General features: G+C 41.4%; 1 protein-coding gene across 5 annotated transcripts in view; it reads left to right on the top strand.

Annotated features, from left to right (window-relative positions):
* Positions 1–6709: 6709 nt before the first annotated feature.
* The window catches only part of SLC6A15 (solute carrier family 6 member 15), a 53511-nt gene continuing 42048 nt past the window's right edge, over positions 6710–18172 (top strand). For 3 of the 5 annotated variants that reach the window (XM_081596145.1, XM_081596144.1, XM_081596149.1), the window contains exon 1: positions 6710–7210. The gene's annotated coding sequence lies outside the window, so the exon portion shown is untranslated. Of the gene's footprint in view, positions 7248–7382; positions 7636–18172 lie in introns of those variants that run through there. The other 2 variants (XM_081596146.1, XM_081596147.1) reach the window with 2 other exon arrangements.

Genomic DNA, 18172 nt, shown 5'->3' with positions numbered 1-18172 from the left:
AATTTTGATTTGATTACTTTGACATTTATGAATTCAGTTAACCCCTCCTCTACTCATACAGAGATCAGATAACCTGGTTAATTGCTTTGCTTTTTACCTCTCAGTCCCTCATCAGTCATGAATACTTAGGATCAACAGAATTTTCAATAGGCATTTTGGGATTGTGCAGACTTTATTTTATAAACATTTTGAGACTATAGACTATATATCAAATAACATTCAGTATGGAGGGTAAAGAATAAAATTTTTGTTAGAATGAAAAATAGAATTTCCATGTAATGCTAAAGAACCTAGAAGGGTAGAAAAATGTCTTCCTCCCCAACAATAGGCAATATTTTCCTTTGAATTGTTTCCCCTTATAAAGTGAAAATCTTTAATTTCTCAGACTGTCCTTGGGAATGAATGGATGAATCTTGTGAGAACTGCATCCTTTGCACTGTCTTGTGGGACACCATTTACATCCTTAGTTAAGCCATTAAAAGGCTTATTGGTTTGAGTTGCTATTAAGATTCTACTCTTCAATAGCCAGACAGTGCACGGATCTTTGAATTATAAAGAATTCTAAATTATTAAAATTTTAATTAAACAATTAAACAATTGTTCCTATGTTAACTGGCATTGTGTCACGCCAAAGGCAGAATTTTGAAAATGAATATACTCTCATGATGTGAAATGATTTCAGTATTTTCCTTTAGTATTGAGCTTTTAAAACTTCTAAAAAATATCTTTGAATTGTTTTTCTGAACTCTTGGGAGTTTTTGCATAATATTGTCATTTTGAGAGATTTGGCTTTAAAATACTATGATAGAAAGTTGTGGCAAGTCAAGATTCCTCTCCCCACATATATTCCACACATGCTTAAGAGAATATTCACTTATTTTCTCTTTCAGACCTTTTATTACTTTTTAAAATGAGAAGTATCATATTAATTGCTTAAAAGTAGGTGTCAGATTAAGAAGGTGACTTAGATACAGGCAGGTATTTATTTACTGTATCTAGCAGATGCCTCCTGACTATGTGCATTTAGACAATCTAAGTCTCAGGTTTTTCTTCTGCAGTGTATCTACAACATAAGGTTGGTGTAAGGGTTAAAAAAAAATAGGCATATTAATTATTCCACACATTCCAAAGGCACATACTCAACATCAAATCAATACTTACTAATATATAAGAATACAGTATGGTGGGCTTCCTTGGTGGCTCAGTGGTAAAGAATCTGCCTGCCAATGCAGTCGTATGAGTTTGATCCCCAATCTGGGAAGATCCCACCTGCCTGGGAGCAAGTTAGCCTGGGTATCACAATCCTTGAGTCTGTGCTCTAGAGCCTGGGAGCCAAAACTCCTCGGCCCACATGCTGCAGCTACAGAAGCCTGCAGGCCATAGAGCTTGCGCTCCACAACAAGAGACTTCATGGCCATGAGAAGCCCAGGTTCCACAGATAGAGAAGAGCCCCTGCTTGCTGCAGCTAGAGAAAAGCCCCTGCAGCAACAAGGACCCAGGACAGTTCAGTTCAGTTCAGTCGCTCAGTCATATCTGACTCTTTGCGACCCCATGAATTGCAGCACACCAGGCCTCTCTGTCCATCACCAACTCCCGGAGTCTACCCAAACTCATGTTCATCGAGTCGGTGATGCCACCCAACCATCTCATTCTCTGTCGTCCCCTTCTCCTCCTGCCCTCAATCCTACCCAGCATCAGGGTCTTTTCCAATGAGTCAACTCTTCGCATGAGGTGGCCAAAGTATTGGAGTTTCAGCTTTAACATCAGTCCTTCCAATGAACACCCAGGATTGATCTCTTTTAGGATGGATTGATTGGATCTCCTTGCAGTCCAAGGGATTCTCAAGAGTCTTCTCCAACACCACAGTTCAAAAGCATCAATTCTGTGGCGCTCAGCTTTCTTCACCATCCAACTCTCACATCCATACATGACCACTGGAAAAACCATAGCCTTGACTAGATGGACTTTTGTTGGCAAAGTAATGTCTCTGCTTTTAAGTATGCTATCTAGGTTGGCCATAACCTTCCTCCAAGGAGTAAGCGTCTTTTAATTTCATGGCTGCAATCACCATCAGCAGTGATTTTGGAGCCCCAAAAAATAAAGTCTGACACTGTTTCCACTGTTACCCCATCTATTTCCCATAAAGTGATGAGACCAGATGCCATGATCTTAGTTTTCTGAACGTTGAGCTTTATGCCAACTTTTTCACTCTCCTCTTTCACTTTCATCAAGAGGCTCTTTAGTTCTGCTTCACTTTCTGCCATAAGGGTGATGTCATCTGCATATCTGAGGTTATTGATATTTCTCCCAGGAGAGCCAGCAATAAATAAATAAATAAAATGATTAAAAACATACAGTGTGGCCATAAACATGAGTCTTCCTTTACCTGTAGGTTGAAATCTTCTTCCATGTTCCGCTTGTCCCCTTTGATGTGCTGCCTCTTCCTCCCACACCAATCCCGTGGGGTAGTCACATTCCTACTGTATGAAAAGAGAAAGCACTCAGTAACTGTAACTTAAAAGATATTAGTAATTGGACAGCAAATGTTTGAAGGATTTTGTTGTTAAAATTTTTTAATGATACTGTTCACATCCATGACGAGTTCCCAGGATTTCCTTCTGGAATCTTTACATCTCTGCTCTACTTGTTCTTTCTACGGTGCCTAACCCTGTGGTAATTCTACACTTTCTTTTTTTTTTTTTTTAATAAATTTATTTATTTTAGTTGGGGGCTAATTACTCTACAATATTGTAGTAGTTTTTGCCATACATTGACATGAATCAGCCATGGGTTTACATGTGTTCCCCTTCCTGGACCCCCCTCCCACCTCCCTCCCCATCCCATCACTCTGGGTCCTCCCATTGCCCCAGCCCTGAGCATTTGTCTCATGCATCGAACATGGAATGGTGTTCTGTTTCACATATGATAATATGCATGTTTCAATGCTATTGTCCCAGAACGTCCCACCCTCACCTTCTCCCTCAGAGTCCATAAGACTGTTCCATGCATCTGTGTCTCTTATTCTGTCTCGCATATAGGGTTATCGTTACCATCTTTCAAATTCCATATATATGCATTAGTATACTGTATTGATGTTTTTCTTTCTGGCTTACTTCACTCTGTATAATGGGCTCCAGTTTCATCCATCTCAATAGAACCGATTCAAATGTATTTTTTTAATGGCTGAGTAATATTCCATTGTGTATATGTACCACAGCTTCCTTATCCATTCGTCTGCTGATGGACATCTAGGTTGCTTCCATGTCCTGGCTATTGTAAACAGTGCTGCGATGAACATTGGGGTACACGCGTCTCTTTCAATTCTGGTTTCCTCGGTGTGTATGCACAGCAGTGGGATTGCTGGGTCATATGGCAGTTCTATTTCCAGTTTTTTAAGGAATTTCCACACTGTTCTCCATAGTGGCTGTACTAGTTTGCATTCCCACCAACAGTGTAGGAGGGTTCCCTTTTCTCCACACCCTCTCCAGCATTTATTGCTTGTAGACTTTTGGATAGCAGCCATTCTGACTGGTGTGAAATGGTACCTCACTGTGGTTTTGATTTGCATTTCTCTAATAATGAGTGCCATACAGAGTTCCTCTCAAGAGTCTTCGCCAACACCACAGTTCAAAAGCATCAATTCTTTGGCGCTCAGATTTCTTTATAGTCCAACTCTGACATCCATACATGACTACTGGAAAAACCATAACCTTGACTAGATGGACCTTTGTTCACAAAGTAACGTCTCTGCTTTTTTAATATGCTGTCTAAGTTGGTCATAGTTTTTCTTCCAAGGAGGAAGTGTCCTTTAATTTCATGGCTGCAGTCATCATCTGCAGTGATTTTGGAGCCCCCCAAAATAAAGTCTGACACTATTTCCACTGTTTCCCCACCTAGTTGCCATGAAGTGATGGGACTAGATGCTGTGTTCTTAGTTTTCTGAATGTTGAGTTTTAAGCCAACTTTTTCACTCTCCTCTTTCACTTTCATCAAGAGGCTCTTTAGTTCTTCTTCACTTTCTGCCATATGGGTGGTGTCATCTGCATATCTGAGGTTATTGATATTTCTCCCGGCAATCTTGATTCCAACTTGTGCTTCATCCAGCCCAGCATTTCTCATGATGTACTCTGCATATAAGTTAAATAAGCACCGTGACAATATACAGCCTTGACATACTCCTTTTCCTATTTGGAACCAGTCCATTGTTCCATGTCCAGTTCTAACTGTTGCTTCCTGACCTGTATACAGATTTCTCAGGAGGCAGGTCAGGTGGTCTGGTATTTCCATCTCTTTCAGAATTTTCCACAGTTTATTCTGATCCACACAGTCAAAGGCTTTGGCATACTAAATAAAGCAGAAATAGATGTTTTTTCTGGAACTCTCTGCTTTTTCGATGATCCAGCGGATGTTGGCAATTTGGTCTCTGGTCCCTCTGCCTTTTCTAAAACCAGCTTGAACATCTGGAAGTTCACGGTTCACGTATTACTGAAGCCTCTTTTGGAGAATTTGGAGCATTACTTTACTAGCGCGTGAGATGAGTACAATTGTCCCGTAGTTTGAGCATTCTTTGGCATTACCTTTCTTAGGGATTGGAATGAAAACTGAACTTTTCCAGTCCTGTGGCCACTGCTGAGTTTTCCAAATTTGATGGCATATTGAGTACACCACTTTTACAGCATCATCTTTTAGTATCTTAAATAGCTGAACTGAATTCCATCACCTCCACTAGCTTTGTCCGTAGTAATGCTTCCTAAGGCCCACTTGACTTCACATTCCAGGATGTCTGGCTCTAGGTGAGTGATCATACCATCGTGATTTTCTGGGTCGTGAAGATCTTTTTTGTACAGTTCTTCTGTATATTCTTGCCACCTCTTCTTAATATCTTCTGCTTCTGTTAGGTCCGTACCATTTCTCTTTTATTGAGCCCACCTTTGCAAGAAATATTCCCTTGGTATCTCTAGTTTCCTTGAAGAATTCTCTAGTCTTTCCTATTCCATTTTTCGGGAAAGAAAGAAAAAGCCAGCTAGATCTGGGTTTAAATATCTATTCTGCCATTGAACTAACTGCGTGACTTTTTGCAATATATTTTTTTCTTTGGGTACATCCTGTGTCTAATTAATAAATTAGGAAAATCACCACATTAATTAATTGAGAAGATTAAATAAGCTATTTTAAAGCCCTCCAGTGCTTAGTGGGAAACTCAGTACCAACTTTCTCTTCTTTCTCATTGGCTTCAAGACATAAAATTAGTACCAATCCTTTTTGAGGATATTTTTCCACAAATAATTTGTGACTTGTAACTTTGTACATACATTTGTGATAGGTGTCACACATCAGTGTAAACGTGTGAGGAGGGGAATGCTGGTAGAATAAAAGAGGTTTTCTTAGTACTGCTATAAACTATACCTGGAAGCATACAGAAAAATTTGTTTCCCATAAATATGCCTAATCCTGATTACGGAGAACATAGCTCTACTTATTTTCTTAAATTCTTCTCAGTTGTTATTTGTATTATTTGCACTATATTTCAATTTTAATATATATATATGATATATATCAACATAAATATTTGCCTGCCACCAACATGTGAAGTAAAAGCAAATTATGCAAGATGTTTTGTAAGCTTTTTATTGTAACTCTTTCTAGTTTTTCCTGTGAGGCATCTATCAGAGTGTTTCTTTATCCATGCCAGAGGAAGGGCATCCAGAAAATCAAATCTAATTTAAATTTACTTTAAAAAAGAAAAGTGGGTTTGGAAGAGACTGAGAAACAGCTATCTTGGCTGCATTAAAAGCTGAGGATTAGTAGCAATGTTCTGACTTGAAATTTAGGCCTTGTGATTTCTTTCCAGGAGATTTTTCACTGTATGAGAAACCTGTCTGCGATGGCCTTATTGTTTAATTCAATCTTAATTGGATACAAACCGTGAAAATCTGAGGGATTGTTGGAAGGCCTAAAAGTGCACAAAGTTTTCTTTACTTTCTTTCTTTTTTTTTTTTTTTACTGATAATATCAATCACCTAGAAGAGGAAAATGTCCTTTGCCAAGACACTAAACCTTTGCAGCATATTTTACGTTCATTTTGCATTTCTTTCAAATTTTAAAGTTTCAGGGACACAAAATTTAATCTCTAGAGTATATGCCCTGCCTAGGGGAAGATTCAGCCATTTTCAAAAGTAGGCTAGGCTTTTGTGTTCAGTGATGTATATTTTAGGAATTCTCCACGTGGCTTCATTAGTATGTCTTTATTGCTACGAGAGATGATTCAGGCTTCATCTCATAATAAGACCCCTTGGAGATAAATAGGATGCTAAGGAACTTATGTAGGGTGAACACCGACTCCCTTAAAGAGCTGTAATTTGGACAGAATCCCTGAGCGCTATCAAGCCACCGTCTGATGGAGAAGCAAATGCCCCGAGTATTTTCCTGTGCGAAAGATGTAAATAACCGGCTTGGAGATAAAGCTAGGGAGAAGGGTTCTTTGGGTCACTCACTGCTTCTAGTCCGGTCGCCGACGTTCGGAGAACATTCAAAGGGTGTGAGGTAGGACCATTTCTATTGTTATCCCGGCTGAGACAAAGGCGGGGTGGTGGGGGGGGGAAAGGGGACGGGCAAGTGCTGCCCATCCTCTCGGTTGTGTGGGTTGGGCAAGGACGGGAGGGATGGCAGGGCGGGATTTGTTTTGCTTTGCTTTGCAGCCGGCTTCCCCGAGTCCATCCCGCCCCCGCCGGGAGCGCAGCGAGGACGCGGCGAGGCAGCCGCAGCGGCCTCTGCGTCAGGAGGCGGCGGGGCGGGGAGGTGCGGCGCCCGGCCGGGCGACCTGGCTCGTGTCCCCTGGCGCCCGCAGCCTCCTCCTCCCCGGCAGCCTGTCGGCGGCCGCAGCTCGGGCGGGCCGGGCACGTGGGCGCCTCCGTCACACCCTCACTCACACACACACATACACACACCCGCGCGCACGCACCCGCGCGCCTGCATCCCGTGCTCTGTCCCTGGCCGACACACAGGCGCTCACGAGTCGCTCCTGGCCCCGGCCCGCAGGGCAGCGACCCCCTCCACGCAGACGCGGGGCCCTCCCTCGGCAGCAGCGCCTGCTCTCCAGACGGCTCCTCGCGCCCGCGGGTCACAGCCACCTGGCCCGACTCTCTGGCCACTGCTGCTACTGTCGGCACTTGGAAACTGCCCAGAGGCGCCCGGCCAAGGCACCCTGACGGTGAGGACACGCTCCTACCGCTGAAGGCACGGTTTAGGTAGGGTGGGGCTCACCATAAGGCACCCTGGAGCCCGGGACCCGGGAAGGGAGCGGAATTGATGCCTGGATGCCGGGAAGGACTCAGGATGTGTCCGGGGGGTGAGGGGAGGGCAGGGCGGCTCCAAAGCCCCGGGAGGGCGAAGCTGGGCTCTGCGTCCTGCACCTGTGCATAGTCAGGGTGGGGAGTGGGGGCTAGGAGCGGCGCGTAACGAGGAAGCACATGAGTCGAAACGTGCCGCCATCCTTCCTTCCTTCTTGTGACTGCAGCATCCCCGAAAGACTAGTTGTTTCCAAGTCAAGTTAGGGCTGGCTGCAGGGTGGGGTCCGGCTGGGCCAGTCAGAAAGTTGAGAGGGTCGGCCGGAGCAAGGCGCTTCCAAGGTTCTCGGTGAGTTGGAAGCCGATCCTCGTGCGGATGGGCGGTGGGGCGGGGAGAGGAGCCAACCTCATTCCTCATTCGCTTCTGCTGGCTTTTGCAACTGCCGGGGGCGACTACCTAAGGCGGGGTGGTTTCACGTGACTCCGGTTCCCTTTTGCCCGAGGTGTCCTGCGTTAAATGGTCCCAAAGTGGGGCCTTTCTCCCGCACCAGGCACGCGGCTCCCTCAAGAAAGCACAGTTTGTGGGTTTCTGCGCATCCAGGAACTGGAGAGGGTGTTGGTGAAGGTGTCGGTGCTGGGATTTAAAGGAGAGGATGGGAGAGATTGGAAACCTAGACCGTTTCTACGTTTCACGAACTCAGCGGGTTTGTGCGTGGCCTGGGCAAGAGGACCGTTTTGAGACTTTCAGTCAGAACGCGCCTTGTAAATATAAATGGATCAAAAACGTCCGACCTGTCCTGGGGACAGGTGTGACCCACCCGCTCTCAGAAGCCCCAGCGGCGGGAATCCTTTTCGGTTGAACAGAGAAGCGGCGCGCGTCTCGCGTTCACAGCGAGCGCGGAAGCCGGGCCCGCGCTCTCCGGCGCCGAGCTCTCACGGTTCCATTCTCCCACCTCGGGGAGAAACAGTGGAGTAGGACGAGGCGGGGTCCGCACTCGGCGCGGTGACGTCAGCAGTGTTTGGGTGCTTATGCAAATGAGGCTGCGACAGTTTTCCGCGGACCGGCCGTTTCCCCTCCAGGTCTTAAAGGTACACCCAGGCTCAGGCGGCGCCGTTTGTTTGGTTCACTGCCCAGCAACACGAGAGGACCGGAGCGGTTGCGTTCTGTCCTACGTTTGGGCTTTTTGTTCCCCAGTTTTTAAAGCAGTCTCATACCTGTCATTGCCTGGTTGTCGTCCAGGAACACAGGGAACAATGTGTTTGCTTTAAGAAATATCATTTTCTGATGAATAACCCAATGGTTATCGCAAGAACCACACTCTAGCTAACACTCAGTTCTGCAAGAACCACACTCTAGCTTAAGTCTTCAACGCCTAGTATTGGGTTGGACTTGTAGTAGGTGTTAATAAATACTTGTTGATGGACTCGAGGGTGTGTGGATTTCTCTCATTAAATTTGGAATATTCATTCAACCATCAAAATAGTCTATTTTTTTTTTTTGCGAATATGCGTGACTTTTCATCTTAGATGATCAATGATCCATCTATACTGGTTAGCGTAAAATATATTATCAATATATTGTTGAATGACTTTGCCAACAAGTGAAAAGAACACTGTGTGTTCTTTTTTTTTCCCCCCAGCAAGACAGGAATTAAGTATTTTAAAAGAAAGACAACCTCATCATTTGTTGACAAGTTTTGTTTTTCTGACTGCACGTTATATACTTGATTTGAGAATTACTTTGGTGACTCAGATGGTAAAGAATCTGCCTACAATGCAGGAGACCTGGGTTCAATCCCTGGATTGGAAGAGCCCTTGGAGAAGGGAATGAAATCACACTCCAGTATTCTTACCTGGAGGATTCCATGGACAGAGGAGCCAGGCGGCTACAGTCGATGGAGTGGCAAACAGTCTAACACGACTGAGCGACTTTCACTTTATATTTCAATATATGTAACTCGATAATGTATTTTAATGGTATTAAGAAAGGTGTTTATGTTTTTAGGAAATAAGTGCTATGTCATCCAATGAATAAAGTAAATCAGAAATACTGTCAGTCTAGTTCAATTTGCTATAACAAATTACCATAAACTGGATGGCTTATAAATAAATTTATTTATCACAGTTCTAGAGGCTGGTTCAAGATCAAGGTGCATCAGATTCCATGTCTGGTGGGAGCCTGCTTCCTGGTACATAGAGGATGCTTTCTCCTTGTGTTCTCATGTGGTAGAAGGGGCTATTTAGTTCTCTCAAGTCTGATATTAACGCCTAAAGGCTTCACCTCTTTTTTTTTTTTTTTTCAAGCTGGTTTTATTTTTTATTTATTTATTTTTTTATAAATTTATTTGTTTTAGTTGGGGGCTAATTACTTTACAATATTGTAATAGTTTTTGCCATACATGGACATGAATCAGCCATGGGTTTACATGTGTTCCCCTTCCTGGACCCCCCACCCACCTCCCTCCCCATCCCATCCTTCTGGATCATCCCATTGCCCTGGCCCTGAGCCCTTGTCACATGCATCGAACATGGAATGGTGTTCTGTTTCACATATGATAATATACATGTTTCAATGCTATTCTCCCAGAACGTCCCACCCTCACCTTCTCCCTCAGAGTCCATAAAATTGTTCCATGCATCTGTGTCTCTTATTCTGTCTCGCATATAGGGTTATCGTTACCATCTTTCAAATTCCATATATATGCATTAGTATACTGTATTGTTGTTTTTCTTTCTGGCTTACTTCACTCTGTATAATGGGCTCCAGTTTCATCCATCTCAGTAGAACCGATTCAAATGTATTTTTTTTAATGGCTGAGTAATATTCCATTGTGTATATGTACCACAGCTTCCTTATCCATTCGTCTGCTGATGGACATCTAGGTTGCTTCCATGTCCTGGCTATTGTAAACAGTGCTGCGATGAACATTGGGGTACACGCGTCTCTTTCAATTCTGGTTTCCTCGGTGTATATGCCCAGCAGTGGGATTGCTGGGTCATATGGCAGTTCTATTCCCAGTTTTTTAAGGAATCTCCACACTGTTCTCCATAGTGGCTGTACTAGTTTGCATTCCCACCAACAGTGTAAGAGGGTTCCCTTTTCTCCACACCCTCTCCAGCATTTATTGCTTGTAGACTTTTGGATAGCAGCCATTCTGACTGGTGTGAAATGATACCTCATTGTGGTTTTGATTTGCATTTCTCTAATAATGAGTGATGGCTTCACCTCTTAATACCATCACGTTGAGGTTAGAATTTCAGCATATATGGGATGGGGGGAGGACACAAACATTCAAACCACAGCAAATAGTAAAGAATTTTTAAATTGGATGATAGCTATTCAAAATACCAGTAATCAGATGAGATGCCTTAGTCATTATTGAAATTTTAAATTAAGTTAAAATAATTATTAAAATCTAAACTTCATAAGCATTAGTTTACCCAGTGATCACAGTTCAAATTTTACTGTGTACATGTTAGAAAATAGGCTTCCCCTGTCATAACGTAAGACTTTTGTTTGAGATGACAATAAATTTGCATTCCTTTGAACTCTGCGGTTATCATACAGGTAATAAAAAATCATTGACTTAGCATGATAGACCTGAGACTTTTGGTGCTGAAAAGCACCACAAGTTTTCACTTCTTAATTTACTTTTCAACTTCTTTTGAAGAGTTCATTAACCCCTTTATTACTACATACATATACATGATGGGCTGTGTATATCATATATACATATACATATATATATATACATATACATATTCCTATGCAAAGTTGATTTTAAAATAGTTTCTGAGCAGATGGCATTATTAACAAAATCCATGAGCATAGTCTCATGTGTGCAAACATTCAAGGTTTCATAGCAGGAATCCTTAGATTTATTCTCAGTTTTGCCTGTAACTTAAAACAAGTCCTAACTACTCTTGTGGATATACTGAGTAAACAATTTTTGATAAACAAATTTATCTGCTTATACATTAACTTTGACCAATAATAATTGTCTCATATTTCTTGCTGAACAGCAAGCCCTAGAGACTGCGGTACATGGTAGTTTTAAATGAACATTACCACTTGATATACTGGGCTTTCCAAGTGGCTCAGTGGTAAAGAATCCACCTGCCATTGCAGGAGACACAGGAGACAGAGTTTCAATCCCTGGGTTGGGAGGATCCCCTGAAGGAGGGCATGGCAACCCACTTCAGTATTCTTGCCTAGAAAATCCCCGTGGATAGAGGAGCCTGTCAGTCTAAAGCCCATGGGATAACAAGGAATCGGACACAGTTTAGCAACTGAGCACCCACACAAGCATACTACTTGATATAGGATAGAACTGTTTTCAGTTTTGAAGGTCAGTTTGTTTACCTGTGGTTAATGTGCTAATATATCCTTTCACATAAGATTAATTGATGGCCATCTTTGAATAGAATGTTTAACTTGGAAGCTTTTTCACCTATCAGATTGGCAAAGATCAAAACGATTACTTACTCGACTGAAGAAGAGAGAGGGAACCAGGCACTATGATACTTTTCTTGTGCTGGTGCAAATTGAGACAGCTTTTATAAAGGGTAGATTGTCAATTTTTACCAAAATGATAAAAGCACATACCTTTTTATCAAGCAGTTCCACTTCTAGGCATTTATTCTACAGATACCTAAATATGAGATACATAAAGTGAGTTGCTTGACCATTTGAAGCAAACTTTCAGAAATAATCTGTATATGACATTCTCATCCCATGAGCTATCATATAATCATTAAAAAACACACACACAATAAGCTATTGTATTGAGAGCAAAAGTTTTAAAAGGCTTTAAAGTGGAAAATGAAGATGCAGAATAATACATATACTATACAGTAATAGTGATGTTAAAAGGAAAACATGGGTAGATGGAAAGAAAACACATAGTAGCTTGAATATACATATTAACTTGATTATATACCAAATCCTATGGAGGAATTTGGTGACATGGAAAGATAGGGGTGGGACTAGATGTGCTGGGAAAAAAGAGTGGGAAGACATTTTTCACTCTATGCCTACCATTTTACTGTGTTCAGTCAGTTCATTTCAGTTCAGTCGCTCAGTCATGTTCAACTCTTTGTAACCCCATGGACAGGCTTCCCTGTCCATCACCAACTCCCGGAGCTTACTCAAACTCATGTCCATTGAGTAGGTGATGCCATCCAACCATCTCATCCTCTGTCCCCTTCTCCTCCTGCCTTCAATCATTCCCAGCATCGGGGTCTTTTCAAATGGGTTGGCTCTTCACGTCAGGTGGTCAAAGTATTGGAGTTTCAGCTTCAGCATCAGTCCTTCCAATGAATATTCAGGACTGATTTCCTTTAAGATGGACTGGTTGGACCTCCTTGCAGTCCAAGGGACTCTCAAGAGTCTTCTCCAACACCACAGTTCAAAAGCATCAATTCTTCGGCACTCAGCTCTTTATAGTCCAACTCTCACATCCATATATGACTACTGGAAAAACCAAAGCTTTGGCTAGACGGACGTTTGTTGGCAAAGTAGTGTTTCTGCCTTTTAATATGCTGTCTATGTTGCTCATAACTTTTCTTCCAAGGAGCAAGTGTCTTTTAATTTCATGGCTGCAATCGCCACCCGCAATGATTTTCGAGCCCCCCAAAAATAAAGTCTCACTGTTTCCATTGCTTCCCCATCTATTTGCCATGAAGTGATGGGACCAGATGCCGAGATCTTAGTTTTCTGAATATTGAGTTTCAAGCCATCTTTTTCACTCTCCTCTTTCACTTTCATCAAAAGGCTCTTGAGTTCTTTGCTTTCTTCCATAAGTGTGGTGTCATCTGTGTATCTGAGGTTATTGATATTTTTCCCAGCAATCTTGATTCCAGCTTGTGCTTCATCCAGCCCAGCATTTCTTATGATATACTCTGCATATAAGTTAAATAAGCAGGGTGACAGTATATAGCCTTGATGTACTCCTTTCGGGATTTGGAACCAGTCTGTTGTTCCATGTCCAGTTCTAACTGTTGCTTCTTGACCTGCATACAGATTTCTCAGGAGGCAGGTCAGGTGGCCTGCTATTCCCATCTCTTTCAGAATTTTCCACAGTTGGTTGTGATCCACACAGTCAGGCTTTGGCATAGTCAATAGGATTATACAGTGAAAGTGACAAATAGATTCAACGGATTAGATCTGATAGACAGAGTGCCTGAAGAAGTATGGACGGAGGTTCGTGACATTGTACAGGAGGCAGTGATCAAGACCATCCCCAAGAAAAAGAAATGCAAAAAGGCAAAATGGTTTACTGTGTTACTTATTCTAAATATAGATTTTAAAATATTCTTAAGTGAAGCCAATAGCAAATAAAAGATACTCTTGGGAAAACAATATCTAGGCATCAGATGCCATCAAATGAGTAAGGTATAAAAGTCAAAGGGCATTTTGACTCTGATTTTTGTAGTTTCTAAATATAAAGAAGTTTCCTATATTCAGTATCCTTAGTAATAAAATTGTATTAAGGCAGCACATGGGATTAAATGGATTCACTAAAATTAACCAGTTACATCAGCATAAAAATGCATATTTTAGTGAGTTGATGGATATTTTTAAGGAAAAAATTGAGATGTTATAGATTCATATGTAGTTGTTAAGAAATAATTATATAATATAATATATGATTTTAAGAAATAATACAGAGTTCTTGTGTGCCCTTTACACAGTTTTATGCAAGTGTAACATTTTGCAAAACTATACTACAACATCATAATTAGAATATTGACATTGATAAAGCAGCTTACAGAATAGTTCCATCACTGTAAGGATCCCCATGTGGCCCTTTCATAAGCACAGTGACTTCTTTCCTGTCCCCAACCTCTCCTTAAATTGTGGTAATTACTAATCTATTATTCATGTTTGTTGTCTTGTCTTTTCAAGAATGTTGTGTAAGTAGAATCATATACTCTGCAACCTTTTGGGATTGGCTTCTTCCACTCAGCATAATTGTATGTAGATTCATCTAAGCTGTTGTGTGTATTGGTAGTTTTTTTTTTTTTTTTCTGAGTAGTATTCCATGGTGTGGATTTACCAGAGTTTCCTTAATCATTCACTCTTTGAATGACATCTGAGTTGTTGCAGTTTAGGGCTGTTATGAATAAAGCTGCTATAGACAGTTGGTTATAGATTTTATGGAACCTAACTTTTCCTTTCTGCAGGAAAAATGCCCAGGAGGGCAACTGCTGGATTATATGGTAGTTGCATACATTTTTTTCTGGAAAGCTGCACCATGTTACATTCTCATGCCCCAGGTATGAATGATCCATTTGCTTTGTATCCTTGTCAGAATTTGGTTGTCACTCTGTTTTAGCCATCCCGACCTGTGCAGTGACATTGCATTGTAGTTTTAGTTACCATTTCCTAATGGTAACTGATAATGGCAAACCACATTTCGTGTGTTCATTTGCCATCCGTGTATCATATTCAGTGAAATGTCCCTTCTTTTTTTTTTTTTTTTGAAATGTCCCTTCATACATCATATTCAGTGAAATGTTCCTTCATGTCCCTTGTCCATTTTCTGAATAATTTTTAATTGATGAGTTTTATGAGTTATTGCTGCTGCTGCTAAGTCGCCCCAGTCGTGTCCGACTCTGTGCGACCCCATAGATGGCAGCCCACCGGGCTCCGCCATCCCTGGGATTCTCCAGGCAAGAATACTGGAGTGGGTTGCCATTTCGTTCTCCAGTGCCTGAAAGGGAAAGTGAAAGTGAAGTTGCTCAGTCGTGTCCGACTCTTAGCGACCCCATGGACTGCAGCCCACCAGGCTCCTCCCCCCATGGGATTTTCCAAGCAAGAGTACTGGAGTGGGGTGCCATTGCCTTCTCCGTTATGAGTTATTATAGATCCTAAATACTGTTTTTTTCCCCCTTGGGGTCATGGTTTGCAAACATTTTAGCTTTGCAAAATAAGTCTTTAGCTTATTTTTTCATCCAACTAGTAGGTTCTTTAATTGAGCATATTAAAATTTTTGAAGTCCATCTTACTAAAATTTTTGCTTTGATGGAGTCTGCTTTTGGTGTCATGTCTAAGAACTCTTTGCTTAGCTCTATACTTCAAACATTTTCTCTGCTGATATTTTTTTAGAAGTTTTATAGTTTGATGTTTTACATTTAAGTCCATGATTCACTTTGAGCTAGTTTTTGTATTAGGGTATTATGGTAACTAAAACGTGTCTTTCAAGGCTAATATTTAAATTGTGGTTAAAAGAAAATCACTACATGGGTTTAAAAACCTAAACCACACCCATTTTACACAGGTGTAACCCCGTTGTGAATAGTTCCTTGGAAAATACTTTAAATTTAGTTAAATATTTTTACTTTCAGTTAAATTCATTGACTGTTCAGTTTATCACTCCCATTCGGCAATTATCAATTGCTACATATGCTACATAGCTAACTACCCTTTTTTTTTTTTTTAAGTAGGTTTGAAACAATATTTTATCGAAGCATTCCCCTTCTGTTACCTTCCTGGGATTGTAGTGACTTGAAACAATAATGCTTTATCTCTTCTCATTATTCTCTGTGTTGGTTGGGCTCAGCCAGCTGCTTCATCTGTCCTAGTTGCTATTAACTGGCAATTTAACTTTGACTAGAATGTCAAAATCCTTGTTCTCGTGCCTGCGGGTTTAGCTCAGATGGCTGATACCATCGGTGACTGATTGAATTTATCTTTCTCTCTCTCTCCATGTGGGATTTTTAACAGGGCAGATGGACATTTTAGTATTGAGTCTGGCTTCCAAGAAGTCAAAGCAGAAATTGCCAGGTTTCTTTAGGCCTAGCTTTGTGACTTGCATAGGGTCACTTCTGCATTCTAATGGTCAAAGTAAGTTCAAGCCCAGCCCAGAATTTAAAGAAGGAAATAGACTCCATCTTTTAACAAAATGAGTAACAGGGATAATACAGCATTGGGAGGAGTTGTTAATGTTTGTTTTTATTTTCTGTTATAGGAAATATCTAAGATCATACTTGACATTCTAGGATGATGACAATAAAACATGTCAAATGCTTTCAAATTCATTTTTTCCATAAAGCACGAACATACAAATACATAAATAAATGTAGTACAACAATATAGGCCTATTGTTTTTATTCAGTTGCTAAGTCATGTCCAACTCTTTGCAACCCCCCTTTACAGCATGCCAGTTTCCCCTGTCCTTCACTGTTTCCCAGAGTTGGCTCAGATTCATGTCCATTGAGTCAGTGATGCTATTTAACCATCTCATCCTCTCCTGCCCCTTTCTCCTATTGCCTTCAATCTTTCCCAGCATCAGGGTCTTCCAGTGAGTCAGCTGTTTGCATCAGGTAGTCAAATTATTGGAGCTTTCAGCTTCAGCATCAGTCCTTCCAGTGAATATTCAGGGTTGATTTCCTTTAGGATTGACTGTATGAAAGTTGCCCAGTCATGTCCAACTTTTTACAATCCCATGGATCGCCAAGCACCTCTGTCCCTGGGTTTCTCCAAGCAAGAATACTGGAGTGGGTTGCCATTTCCTTCTCCAGTTAGGATTGACTGGTATATGCCTATAATAGGCTACTAATAACTCCTAAAAATATGTCTACTTCTTAATTCCTGGCTCTTGTGAATGTTACTGTAACTGGAAAAAGAGTCATTGCAGAAATTATCTTCAGATGAAAAGATTATCCCCAGATGTCTAGATGGACCCTACATGCCTTACCATTACAAATGTCCTTATATGAAAGGAGCAGAAGGAGATTGCTGCTGCTGCTGCTAAGTCGCTTCAGTCGTGTCCTACTCTGTGCGACCCCATAGGCTCTGCTGTCCCTGGGATTCTCCAGGCAAGAATACTGGAGTGGGTTGCCATTTCCTTCTCCAATGCATGAAAGTGAAAAGTGAAAGTGAAGTCTCTCAGTCGTGTCTGACTCTTAGCGACCCCACGGACTGTAGCCTACCAGGATCCTCCGTCCATGGGATTTTCCAGGCAAGAATACTGGAGTGGGTGCCATCGCCTTCTCATTAGACACACACAGAAGAGGAGGAGACACTGTGAACATGAAGGTGTAGATCGGAGTGGTGTGGCTGTGAGTGAAGGAACACTGGCAGCCCCAGAAGTTAGAAGAGGCCAGGAACAGATTTCCCCCTAGAGCCTCCTGAGGGAGCGCAGACCTGCCAGCACCTTGATTTTGGTTCATGGAAACTGATTTTGAATCTCTGGCTTCCAGAGCTTTGAAAAATTAGGTTTCTGTTGTTTCAAGCCACGAAATTTGAATTTGTTACAGAAGCCTCAGGAAATGAATACACTGTCTAAATCCGAGGTGTCCTGAATATATTAATAAAAGTTTACATGTTCAAAAGACTTCTGTATATTTTTTAAATGTTTAAAAGACTTTTTGAAAGAGTTAAGCAAGATATACGATCTGTCCTTGGTTCATGGAAATCAACAGAAATACATTTCAGTTTCTAGAAATTACTTTACAATTAACTTTGAAATAATTGTAGGCTCACGGGAAGGTGCAAAGGGAAGTCCTATGTACCCTTCTCCTGGCCTCCCCACTTTATAATCTTATATAAAAGTAGAGTACAGTATAAAAATAGCATATTGATACTGGTATAATTCACAGAGATTTTCCAGGTTACACAATCATTTTTTCTATATGTGTGTGTATGTATGTGTAGTTCTTTGCAATTTTATCACATGTATATCCTCATGGAACCCTTACCACAATGAAGACACTAAAGGGTACCATCTTACAAGATTCCCTTGTGCTACTCTTTTATAGCACACCCACCTGTCCTTCCCTACTGTAATTCCTAGGAACCACTGTGGTTCATCTCTGTCATTATCTAATTTTACAAATGCTTTATAAATTGAATCATGAAATATGCATCCTTTTCAAATTGG

This window comes from Giraffa tippelskirchi, chromosome 4, assembly GCF_054371585.1.
Source record: "Giraffa tippelskirchi isolate mGirTip1 chromosome 4, T2T-mGirTip1v1.2.pri, whole genome shotgun sequence".
Taxonomy (NCBI): Eukaryota; Metazoa; Chordata; class Mammalia; order Artiodactyla; family Giraffidae; genus Giraffa; species Giraffa tippelskirchi.
Note: the sequence above shows the minus strand (reverse complement) of the source record. Positions and strands in the feature narration are given on the sequence as shown.